General features: G+C 38.5%; 1 non-coding gene across 1 annotated transcript; it reads left to right on the top strand.

Moving 5' to 3' along the window:
- Positions 1-8,437: 8,437 nt before the first annotated feature.
- Positions 8,438-8,513, top strand: TRNAT-AGU (transfer RNA threonine (anticodon AGU)). The gene has a single exon. It is a non-coding gene; the product is annotated as a tRNA-Thr (tRNA).
- The last annotated feature ends 3,731 nt before the right edge of the window (positions 8,514-12,244 follow it).

Here is a 12,244-nt window from a genome sequence, read left to right on the forward strand (position 1 = left end):
ACTTTATATATTCTGAATATCAAAAATATACTCACAGGATTGATTTCAACAAAACTTATCGAAGTACAACTACCAATTTTTAAAAATTACCTTTATAAATTAGTGTAATAATATATTTAGAAGCATGAATATCTTACCAAAATTGTTTTTCTAGAAGAGACCTTTAAAATGCTATTATTTCATAAATTAAATCTACTGCCCACAACTAACCTCACCATAAAATTAAACAGCACAGCCTGGATTATAACATGAGAATATTTCCCTAAGTTATCTGTATTTCCTTCACAGGTAAGAAAGGACTTTGGGGAAATTTATTGGCAGCTTTTCTATGAAGGAATCTTCTGGGTTATTTTATTCTGAGGAATAAAATAAATTAAGATACTAATTAACTGTGCAAAGCTCAGGTGGTGATGTGACCATAGAGAGGACAACACACTGTAGCCTTTTGAAATGTGTTTACAGTTTTTGAATGCCATCAAATCAATAATCATTTCTCTTAATTACAGCTCCAAGATTAGTTACATTAGCTTTTTAAATAAAAATGTTAATGAAGTTGAATTAATTGCTATATCTTTAACACTAAACCCTTGACTTCTAACAGGTGTATTTTTGTCCTTGATCAGTAAGCAATTAGCCAGCCAGTGATGAGGAGGTTAAAAGCAAAGGCTATTTCTTGGAAATATCTGTCTACCATTAATGCAACAGTGACTTTGTTTTTGCCAATAAATAAAATCAATTCTCTACCTTGTCTGCCACTGGTATGGATGAAGTCACTGCATCCATTTAATCCATCAGCTGCTTATCTCACAGGAGTTCTGGACTAAATCCTTTTGTTCAAGAGTAAATAAGAAATAAAATCACAGCCAGTAAAGTCTGAAGTTTTAAAATTCTGAAACTAGTCTTAAGTAGAGCTGATAAGGAGACTACTCATTTTGAGATATCTCACTGATTTAATTATTGACACTTATGTCTTTCTGGATGTTTTGAAAGTCTAGCTACTCATTCAGATAGGCAGGGTAAAACTAATGTAATGAGAACTACCCTTCCAACACAAATCCATGTGATATATGTGCTAAGGCACATATAGTTAATATTGGGTTATTTTGCCTGAACAGGTGCAGTGGATAGAGTATCGAACTGAAACAAGAGGACCCAGGTTCAAAACTCCGAGGTCCCCAGCTTGAGCGTGGCCTCATCTGGCTTGAGTGCGGGCTCAGCAGCTTGAGCGCAGGGTCACTGGCTCTAGCGTGGGATCATAGACATGACCCCATGGTCACTGGCTTAAAGCCAAAAGTCGCTGGCTTGAGCAAGGAGTCACTTGCTCTGCTGTAGCTCCCCGTCAAGGCACAGATGAGAAAGCAATCGATGAACAATGAAGGTGACGCAATGAAGAATTGATGCTTCTCATCTCTCTCGCTTCCTGTCTGTCTGTCCCTGTCTATCCCTCTCTCTCTGTCTCTCTCTCTCTCTCTCTCTCTTTGTCTCTGTCACAAAAAATATAATATATATTGGGTTACTTCAATAATTATTTTGTTATATCAATTCAATGTTTATTCAAGAAGGGAAAAATTTTCACTTTTGATTTTTGTATTTTGAGTATGTAATGTAACACAAATTAATATTAATATGACTTGTACCATCTATCTTGTTTTTTAAATAAAAGATAAGATCAGAGTTAACCCCTTTTACTCAACACTCAATTCTTTGCATATAAGTTAGTGTTTTTGTCTTTTTAAGTGAAGTGAGAATTTAAATAGCTCTAAAATGACCTGGTCCTGAGAACTTCCTTCAGTATTCCCTCAGTTGCTTCACTTCATTTGTGTTTCAGTGGTCCTACATAAACAACAATCCAACCATAATGGATGAGCAGAAAGGGGAATTCACCAGAGAGCTCAGCAAGGATAGCAATCAGGATGGAGCTTTATGTAATTCTTGTTTGTGTGCCACATGGTGTAGGGCTGGTTTTATTTTTTTTTTTTCTTTTTACTGTTTTGTTTCATTTTTCCTTTTCTAAATGCAGCTTCAACTTATCCATCATTTCCCCAAAAATATTGTTCTCAGAGAGAAGAGACTGGAGAGAGGACAGAGGAGAGAGTGAGAAGCATCAACACATAGTTGCTTCATTTTAGTTGTCTACTGATTGCTTCTTGCACATATCCTGATGGGCAGAGTGTGGCTAAAGTCAAGCCAGCACCACTTGCTGAAGTCAGCAACCTTTGGCCTCAAACCAGCGACCTTGGGTCATGTTGATGATCCCACCTTAAACCAGTAACCTTGTGCTCAAGCTGGCCAGCCTGCACTCAAGCCAGCAACCTCAGGGTTGGGACCTAAGCATCCCGGGTCAACTCTCTAACCACTGTACTGCCAATAGTTAGGCAATACCTAAGTCTTTATCAAGTTTACTGTTCAGTTACCACATAGAATCAAATCCATGTTCTACTTAAAAATTTCCAGAAAAGAAAAGATTTGTTTGTCTCAGTCAAAACTTGGATCCTTCCAGGCTGACAAAACAAGACAAAAAACAAACAAATAAAAAACAAAAGTAAACAAAAACCACTCCTTGATCACTATTACCTTTCAACCAATTAGCTTAGCCATTTTTTGGGTTTAGGATATAAAGAATGTTCCTTCATAATATTCTTACAGTTACAAATGGACATAAGAAATATGTATTATATATATATATATAAATAAACTGCAATATACATTTATGAAAAGATTTGTCAATATTCCATGTAGGTCAAATAAGTTTGTAAATATGATATATATGTTTACTCGCTTATAGTTTGCATGGGGTGTGGGAGACAGGCTGTAAGCTGGCAAAGTCATTATAGCCTAAGGCTTAGTCTTAAAACTAAGCCTTTCCTATCCTTTTAATACTAAGATCTTTTTAACATCTTTCTAATACTAAGATCTTCTCAAAACTAAGCTTTTCCCCACACCCTTGACTGTTGCATGATGTGGGGTGGTGCACTCTTATGAGGAATCCCATTTATGCCTCAGATAAGTGGCTTTGTTTGTATCAAAGACTTCCTTATTTGTATATTGGCTTAAAGGCTTTAATTTCTACACTATAAAAGGGAGACCAGGGGCTCTCTCTCTCTCAGTTCCTGAAATTAGTATTGGAAAGGAGAGGCAGCCAAGATGGTGGAGTGCTGAAGGAGAAGCCAGTTTGTGCAGAGAGCAGGAGATGGGGAACAGAGGTGAATAAGGCTGGTGAGGTAGAAACCTTTGATTCTAGGAATACTCCAATGAGTCAGTGGCTTTGGGAGCCCTGAATAGAAAGAGAAGCGTTTTCCTACTTCGTGTATTTCTCGCCCGCCAGGTACAAGCTAGGATTAAAGTAATGGCCCACCAGTTCTTGGCTCCGTTGTTTCATTACCGTCTGTCCGAATCAAATGAGAACCTGCATGGGCCCAGTGGTTGTGATGGTGGCTGTGCCTACTGGCACTACATTTCATTTTATATTAATAAGTGATCAGCTATAAACTTTTTGGATGGAAGTAAATAATGGGAGAATATTTTTTCAAAGTTAAATACTGTATCCTATAAAACTGCCTTTTTTTTTCTTTTTTTTTTTTTGCTAAGTGGCCTTTTGTCATAATATAGACAAAATTCCTTATCTATTACTTTACAAAGAAGTATGAGACCTACCAAAATCTAACAAATGCTGATATGTATGCTTACATAGAAATGTTATGTTTTTAAATGCGAGCTCCAAAGATTTTAACTCACCTCAAATTATTCAACTACTAATATTAAAAACATGTTACAGTATAATTACAGATAATGCATTAAATTATCAAGTGAGGTTTACTAATGAAATATATTGCTCAAAATCTTTCACAAGGATGAATAATTTGGCTTTAAATTTATTTTAACAACAACAACAAAATCCCTGATAAAGCTATTTGATTTATACAGTATATAAAATTACAAATACATGAGCTACTCTAAGAAGCAGCACTACTTCTTCAAGAAAGGTCTTCATAGTGACTATAAGAAAAAAAGACATGGGACTGCTTCTTCTAAAATACCTCATTGCAGGCAGATACATTACACCGAAGTGCAATTTATTAAAAGCAATTGCATCTGGGGGAAAGGCAGAGGTGAGCATAGGGTCCAAAGAACAAAAGATTATGATTTAGTTCTGCAGCTATGTGATCGTCTGAGTAAATTCAAAAATAGATACATTGGAGAGTATTACAGAACTGACTGGATAACTTCCAGACAATTTGCTATACAGGGGTTCCTCGGGTTACAACACAGTTCTGTTCCTACGATACTGATAGAACCTGAATTTCAGTGTAAGTTGAAACACACCTTAGTCTAAGTCACTTACCTATGCTATCCTAACATGGTTTTAAAATCATAATCTAGAACATAAAAACAGAACTAAGCCACAGAAAAAAAGGAAAAGGACATAAATACACTGTACTGTATTAACAGAAAAAAAATGACAAAAATGAGTGTAAAAAAATTCCTTACCTTTATTCCTGTGGTTGGCTTGCACACTGGAAGGGGCATTGCAAGGTGGGAGAGAGTGACCTGTTGGGAGGAGGAAGCTGGAGAGGCAGGAGAACCTGCAGAAGGTGCTGGAGATACTGGGACAGGTGAATCAAGATTGCCTAAGGAACATGCAGGAGATGCTGGAGATGATTCTACCTGCACTACAGATGTTTCATCTCGAGAAGCAGCTGATATAGACGGTACAGGATCTGTTGCAGGCCTCTCTACCTTATGACAGAATTGTTCCAGGCTAGTCTGGAAGGTTAATGACTTCTTCTCTTCCAAAATCTGCCTTGTAAGGCATCCATAACAGCTGAAACACTCACGTCTCATTTTTTTTGGTTTTTTTTTTAAGTTTTTATGGGAGTGAGCATCATAAACTTGAAACATTGTATGTTGAGACAATCATAATCTGAAGTCCCCTGTAACTCATTGTTTTGTGGCTTTTACATTTAAGTGTTATGTGTAAGATATGGGTTTTAATTTCAGAAAGAGAAATACCTATTAAGAAAATATATAATATTTTGTATTATTTGTCAAATACAGGGCCATTTGCTTCATTGTCAGGTCAGGAAGGAATATGGTTTGCAACCTCTAATGAAAGATTAGAAACCTTGTTAAGGATACATCCCTTGAAAGAATGTGACCACATTAAGAGAGGCTGCCCCAGGTTAAAACAATTAGGTTCTACTCTGAAGTAGCTAAATGTGAGCAAATTAATCAGAAGTTTTTCCAGCTATAATACCTACCATACGATTATAGTGTAATCTGCTGCTATATTTTATATTCGTTCATTCACAATTTTAGATCTTAGATTTAGAGACTGAGCATACATCTGAAATGTATTATGATTTATCTAAGCTATAAATACTTTGTTTTTATTGCCTTGAAGTAATGCTATTTTTATGACTACATTTACAATATTATTTTTTATTTTTCCTGACTTATAACATGAATCAGACTGTTAGGACCATGCTGGATGAAAACACTTTGCTTCCAGGTTGGCCATGCTTGTAGTATTTTACTCTACAATATATTTGATGATCTTTTCTAATACACTTTAGTAGTTAAGGAAGTTGTCATTGTTAAGTGTTTAAAACCTAAGGTTAGCCCTGGCCGGTTGGCTCAGCGGTAGAGCGTCGGCCTGGAGTGCAGGAGTCCCAGGTTCGATTCCCGGTCAGGGCACACAGGAGAAGCGCCCATCTGCTTCTCCACCCCTCCCCCTCTCCTTCCTCTCTGTCTCTCTCCTCCCCTCCCACAGCCAAGGCCCCATTGGAGCAAGGATGGCCCGGGTGCTGAGGATGGCTCTGTGGCCTCTGCCTCAGGCGCTGGAATGGCGCTGGATGCGACAGAGTGACACCCCAGAGGGGGAGAGCATAGCCCCCTGGTGGGCATGCCGGGTGGATCCCGGCTGGGCGCATGCAGGAGTCTGTCTGACTGCTTCCCCATTTCCAGCTTCGGAAAAATGAAAACAACAACAACAAAAACCTAAGGTTATATTTCAAAGCTTGCTTGGACTCAGTAATAAAACTCTGTAACACATGTCTTTTTATAGGAAATAACTTTAACATGTTTTCAATTTACTTTACAATTAGTTTATGGTAGTGCTGCTACATAGGTTAATACTTAAAAATGTATAACCTCATGTAAAATTTTGAAGTATCACTAGATTATTTTACATGCTGTTATATATTGGTCCATAATTTTACATATTGTTATGATAGAAATAAGGATCATAATGTAGTTTTTTTAAAAAAACTGAAATTCTTGAGACTTTTCCTTTTTTATAAACTTTTTTCCTTATTGTTTTATCCAACTTTCTACCTCCGTCTTATGCTGCAAACACTACAACCATCAAGCTTCATTTACCCAGAGTAAAAAGACAATTTCTGATAGAAACACTGCTGTTTATTAAAGGGTCAACTAATATTTCTTCACACTAGCAAATAAAATCTCTTCTTGACCAGTCACTAGAATTAGAGCTTCAGCATCAATTTTGAAATTTTTATTACCTGCTTCTCCTAATGGCCCATTTATATCAAAAATATTGATATAAAATTGAAGTAGAGCTATATGGAAGACTCATCAGTCAGTGGAGGATGGGTGCAGCCTCCGAGGAGGATGAGATTACAATCTGCAGAGTGTAATGAGAATGCAGTCAGTTATGTTCATACCAATTCTCATTACAATCTTTGTCACTGCAATGGATTCACGGTATATCATTTTCCGTCCTTGTTATATTCTTTGTCAGAAAAATGAGATATCATTCATGCTATCTGCCTTTCTTCCTCACACCCCTCCCAGATACTTTCTTGTATTTTTCACAGGTTGCATTAGAGGAATAAATTATGGAGTTTATGCAAAGTCTATGGAAGAATCTTAACACCGGAACAGAGTCCCACATCATAAATACTCAGGCTACAGAATAGAATTGGAAAACAAACTAGGGTAATTATAGATAAACGCACTGCTCTGAAATAAAAGCACATGTAAATGTGTCCCTGTGTCTATAACATAAGTAAACAAAATGTCTATAAGGCACTGTAGTAACTTGGAATGAGAATATTGTGAATATAATTAACAAATCATTCTAATTTCTAGGCTTTCCCATCTTCCCTTTTCCCAATGGTTCACAGAGACAAGTGGGCTGGTGTGTGTGTGTGTGTGTGTGTGTGTGTGTGTGTGTGTGTGTTCATGATCAGAGTAAAAACCTAAAACTAAAAATTTGAAGGAACCTAACAGTTACTTTTAAAATCTTGATTAGAGGGGGAAAAAAGTCCCACAGAAACTCTTTGAAGCTGTATTTCTAAAGAAATACTCAAATTTTCAAGGATAGTTTCATTTCTGACATAATTATGACTAGCCCTTTCTTCACTCTCATAAATTTCCATTAGACAATTATATTGCCGCTCTATTTACAGGCTCTTGTGAGCCTAACCTGCCCCCAAAACTCTACTTCCTCCATAATCCAAAACACCTTTCATATTTATACTCATGATCTCTTTTTCTCTTAAGCTAAACACATTGTTCCTAAGTGCTTACGATGAAGTAGGCCCACTTGTGTTGCCTCATGTTCACAGCTGGAGAGTGGAGCTGGAGCCCTTCAGGTTTCTCTTTGGAAAACCCAGGTATTGAAATCTTAATAGAACTATTTTTACAAAGAAAGGAGTCATTAATTGAATTGTTTTGATTGTTATTACTATTTATATTTATTTTACCTGAGTTTTATCAACCATCCTAAGTAGGTATTTGTACCTACTGCGGTTGCCAAATAATTATGTTGTAATTATTTTTACGCTGCCACCTGCCTACTCCACCCTTCAGTGGAGAAGCTAGCTAATGAATCAGAACCGAGATGCAGGCATACCTCGCTTTGTTGAGTTTCACTTTATTGCACTTCACAGATGTTGAATTTTTTTTACAAATAGAAGGTAAGACCCTTCAACCAGCAAGAAGATCACAATTCAACTTTACTGTGATACTTGCTTTATTGCAATGGTCTGGAACTAAACCCACAATGTCTTTAAGGTATGCCTATAGTGGCATGTTTGTTATATTATACAAATAAATGTACCACTTGGGGGTAAAAATGTTCCTTGATCAAATGAAGTCGAGCTTCTTAGGATTTTAGGATGAGTATTAAAATATTAAAGTCTAATTGAAGTCACGTAGTAAAGAAACCTATTTAATGCAGCATTTCTAAAATTATTTTACAATAAACACTCTACTCCATAACATCTGTTATCAGCCCTCAGAGGCAGGCTTTAAAGCATATTTTGAAAAATACTCAACTAGCCACTAAATAGTGCTTGTTCTAACAATTACACAAAAAAGAACTTAAAATTGCTATTAAAGAAAATTTTCATGTATTAAATCATCCTTATGATTTCCCTCAGATTTATGCTCCATGTTAAAATAGAGGCAATAGGCCCTGGCCGGTTGGCTCAGTGGTAGAGCGTCGGCCTAGTGTGCGGAGGACCCGGGTTCGATTCCCGGCCAGGGCACACAGGAGAAGCGCCCATTTGCTTCTCCACCCCTCCGCCGCGCTTTCCTCTCTGTCTCTCTCTTCCCCTCCCGCAGCCAAGGCTCCATTGGAGCAAGGATGGCCTGGGCGCTGGGGATGGCTCTGTGGCCTCTGCCTCAGGTGCTGGAGTGGCTCTGGTCACAACATGGCGACGCCCAGGATGGGCAGAGCATCGCCCCCTGGTGGGAAGAGCTTCGCCCCTGGTGGGCGTGCCGGGTGGATCCCGGTCGGGCGCATGCAGGAGTCTGTCTGACTGTCTCTCCCTGTTTCCAGCTTCAGAAGGATGAAAAAAATAAATAAAATAAAATAAAATAAAATAGAGGCAATAAGTCTCCTCAACCCTTTATTCAAAGAGATAGTTTTCAATCCAAGTAAGTGTAAAATATATAATTCCTAGGTCAGCTCCATTTTTTAGGATTCTTTAGAACTATGTCAGTTGCAGAGCTGTTCTAAAGAGGTGAGTCTATCATAGAAAAGTCCTAAATATAAATGATATTCTGTGAATAGAATAAGTAAGATGGAAGAATAGGAGGAGGCTCTGAACTCCCCCTTTACCCATGGACACAACAAAAAAGCACACATTGATTCATTCTGAGAGAAAACCAGAAACTTGACCAAGCAACTGAGAAAATACTCATATTAAGACACTTATATCGTAAACCTCACCCCCAGCACAGCACTACATAAACAGGAAGGAATCCTCCGCTTCCAACTTCTCTCTTATTTTGAGGAGCAAAAGGTTTGAACCAAAATGTCTAGCAACCCAACTATTATGGCTATTACCGAGAGACTAGCACCTAACGCATCTATCTCTGGGAACTAACGGCACCCTGCATTTGCTAGTCCTTTGGACCTCCAAGAATAAAGAGGCAGGTTTCAACGGGCACACCAACACTTCCCATGGCTCTTCCTCCTGGCTTAGTGCAGAGCAAACAGGCAGAAAGACCAGCTCTCCTATTCTCCTTGGAAATATCATACTTCTTGATTTCAAATTCTATGTCAAAGCTATAGTGATTAAAACAATGCAGTATTGACACAAAACAGACATATAGATCAATGGAAAAGAATATAAGGGCCAAAAATAAATTTGTACATTTCTGGCCAAGTAATCTTTGACAAGGGTACCAAAAACACACTATAGGGGAAAGACAGTCTATTCAATAAGTGGTGTTGGGAAAACTAGATATCCCCAATACAAAAGGATGAAATTAGGCCCTTATCTCACACCATATATATGATTCAATATAGAGCCATCACTCAACTCTCCTGTGGCAGTAAGAAACTGATTAATTATTCCACTGCATTCACCACCATGTGCATGCTGATACCTCATTTCCTTCAGGTTATTCCCAGTCAACAACTGAACATAGCTGAGAGTATTAGTGTTGGTTCATTCCTCCAGTACTAGGGCTACCTCTCTCAAATGGGAAGCCTTGGTTCAAAGATTTACCAACGGCCTTACCCAAACTCTCTTTGGAACAGTGCCATAGTGTGACTTCGCATTCACTTCCTCTCCCTGCACACTGTGTCCCCTCACATTTGTCAGGACTGAGATGTGACATCAAGGCTCTCCTAGCTCATTTATCTCATCTTTCACAGGACTATTTTTGCATCTCTAATCTTGTCTTGGCTCTTCTCCTTGGAATACCCAGACCGCCACAGATAATAACCAATGTCTTTCATATTAAATTGTTTTAGACCATTATCAGAAACAATAAAAGTTTTACCTCTTCTGCCACAAAAGAATGATTATGTGAACAATATGGCTACCATTTACTTTACAGTTACTATGAGGCAGGGATGACCTTAAGCACTTTACATAGATTGTCTTGTTGTAGTCTCATAATAATTCTAAGATGTGAAAAACAATTGGAGAGGTTTTCCTTCTGGCAGAAAACAGATGACATGCTCAAAAAGGGCAATTGAAGAGAGTTTTATAAAGGGGCAATTTACAAATGTGTTGGCCAGTTAAAGAAAAACCCAAAATAAGATGTGGAGACACCCTGGAGCTAAGGACAATAGAAGATTCATCATTCCCAACATCAGGGAATGCGGGGGAAGGGGAGATACTGAAACACCTTGAAAGTTGTAACTGAGGCAATGAAGAGGAAGATTACCATATGAGATGGGAACTGTGTTCCTAGGTAGGAGAACACAGAGTCAGCAGGGAGAGAAATGGGGAATAACTACACAGAACTCTGTCTCCAATCTCCTACCAATTCCTCCATTAGCCATCCCCAACCAGAGGCTAGAAGGCGAGGGAGCCCATTTGATGCAGCCCATACAAATCAGCCTCCTGACACAGAGCAGGTGAAGAGTGGCAAAAATCACATGTGACATGTGATAAACAAAATGCATTCATGATAGGAAGGTAATTATTTAGTCACATTGCCAGGATATCTCATAAAAGTTAGTACTGGAAACTGAGTTAAAATTTGTCCATAGGCTCATTCTTACCATGTATAATCCAGGATTCTCCAGAAAACAGAGAAACAAAACTGAAGAAAGAAAGAGGGAGAAAGGGAGAGGGGCAGGGAGAAGGGGAAAAGGAGAGAGGATAAGGGAGAGAGGAGGGGACAAGGGAAAGGACAAGGGAAGAGGAAGGGGAAGAAGGAGGGAAGAAAGGACAGAAGGTGAGAGACTAGAGAGAGAGAAAGATGGAGATTGAATTATTTTAAGATAATAGCTCATATAATTATAGAAGCTGAGAAGTCCCATAATCAGCTGTCTACAAGCTAGGGACCCAGGAAAGTTGATAGTATAGTTCAGAGGCCTGAGAGCTGAAGAACTGATGGTGTAGACTCCAGTGTGGATCTGAAAGCCTGAGAAGCAAAATTTTGGAGGGCAGGAAGATCAATTCGCAGCTCAAATAGCCAGGCAAATTAAAGTAACTTTTCCCTGCCTTTTGTTTTTTTCCAAGCTCTCAAAAGCAATGGAATGATGCTTACCCACATTGGGAAGAGTCAAATGATCTATTCAGTCTACCAATTCAAATGTTAATATCATCCAGGATCTCCATCAGAGACACACCCAGAAATAATGTTTAACCAGCAGCCTGGTCAGCCCAGGGCCCAATGTCAAATTGGCATATAAAATTAATGATGGCATAGCATTATTCAATCATGCCTTCCTCCAAAGGAGGCAGTGAGTTCCATCAATTACTTCTTTTTTTCCATCAATAAAACAACTGATTAAATTCCATGAATTATTTTGAAGTAAAGCAGCAGCTAATAAAGAGAGGGAAAACTACATATTGTCTTAATCTGATCAATGCCAATAAAACTGTGATTTCAGGAACAGTTTCTAAGACAGATATTTGTTATGATCATTGGGTGAAGATCACCCAAGGGCCCCTTTCCTGATGTGAACTGCTGATAATCTGTTGCTATGTTATTTACCCACAAAATTGACCATCTTAATCTATTTAGTTGAGATTCTGAATACTTAGCTGTAGTTGTAAGGTATTTTTCCCCACCGAGAAGGAAGGAAGGGGTCAGAGCCATGAAGTGTGGAATAATAAAAGGCTTTATTGAGTACAGAGCACGCAACCCACCTGATGCGGTTCCCTAGCCTCGAGGAAAGATAGATGCCAAGGAAGTCGCAAGGAGTGACCCACCTGGGAGATATTTAAAGGGCCCCTAGAGTGGTCGAGCTAATATGACGTGGTGAAATCTCACTGGCTGGCAGACAGTTGCTTTTTTCCAAAGGGCT

This window comes from Saccopteryx leptura, chromosome 5, assembly GCF_036850995.1.
Source record: "Saccopteryx leptura isolate mSacLep1 chromosome 5, mSacLep1_pri_phased_curated, whole genome shotgun sequence".
Classification (NCBI taxonomy): domain Eukaryota; kingdom Metazoa; phylum Chordata; class Mammalia; order Chiroptera; family Emballonuridae; genus Saccopteryx; species Saccopteryx leptura.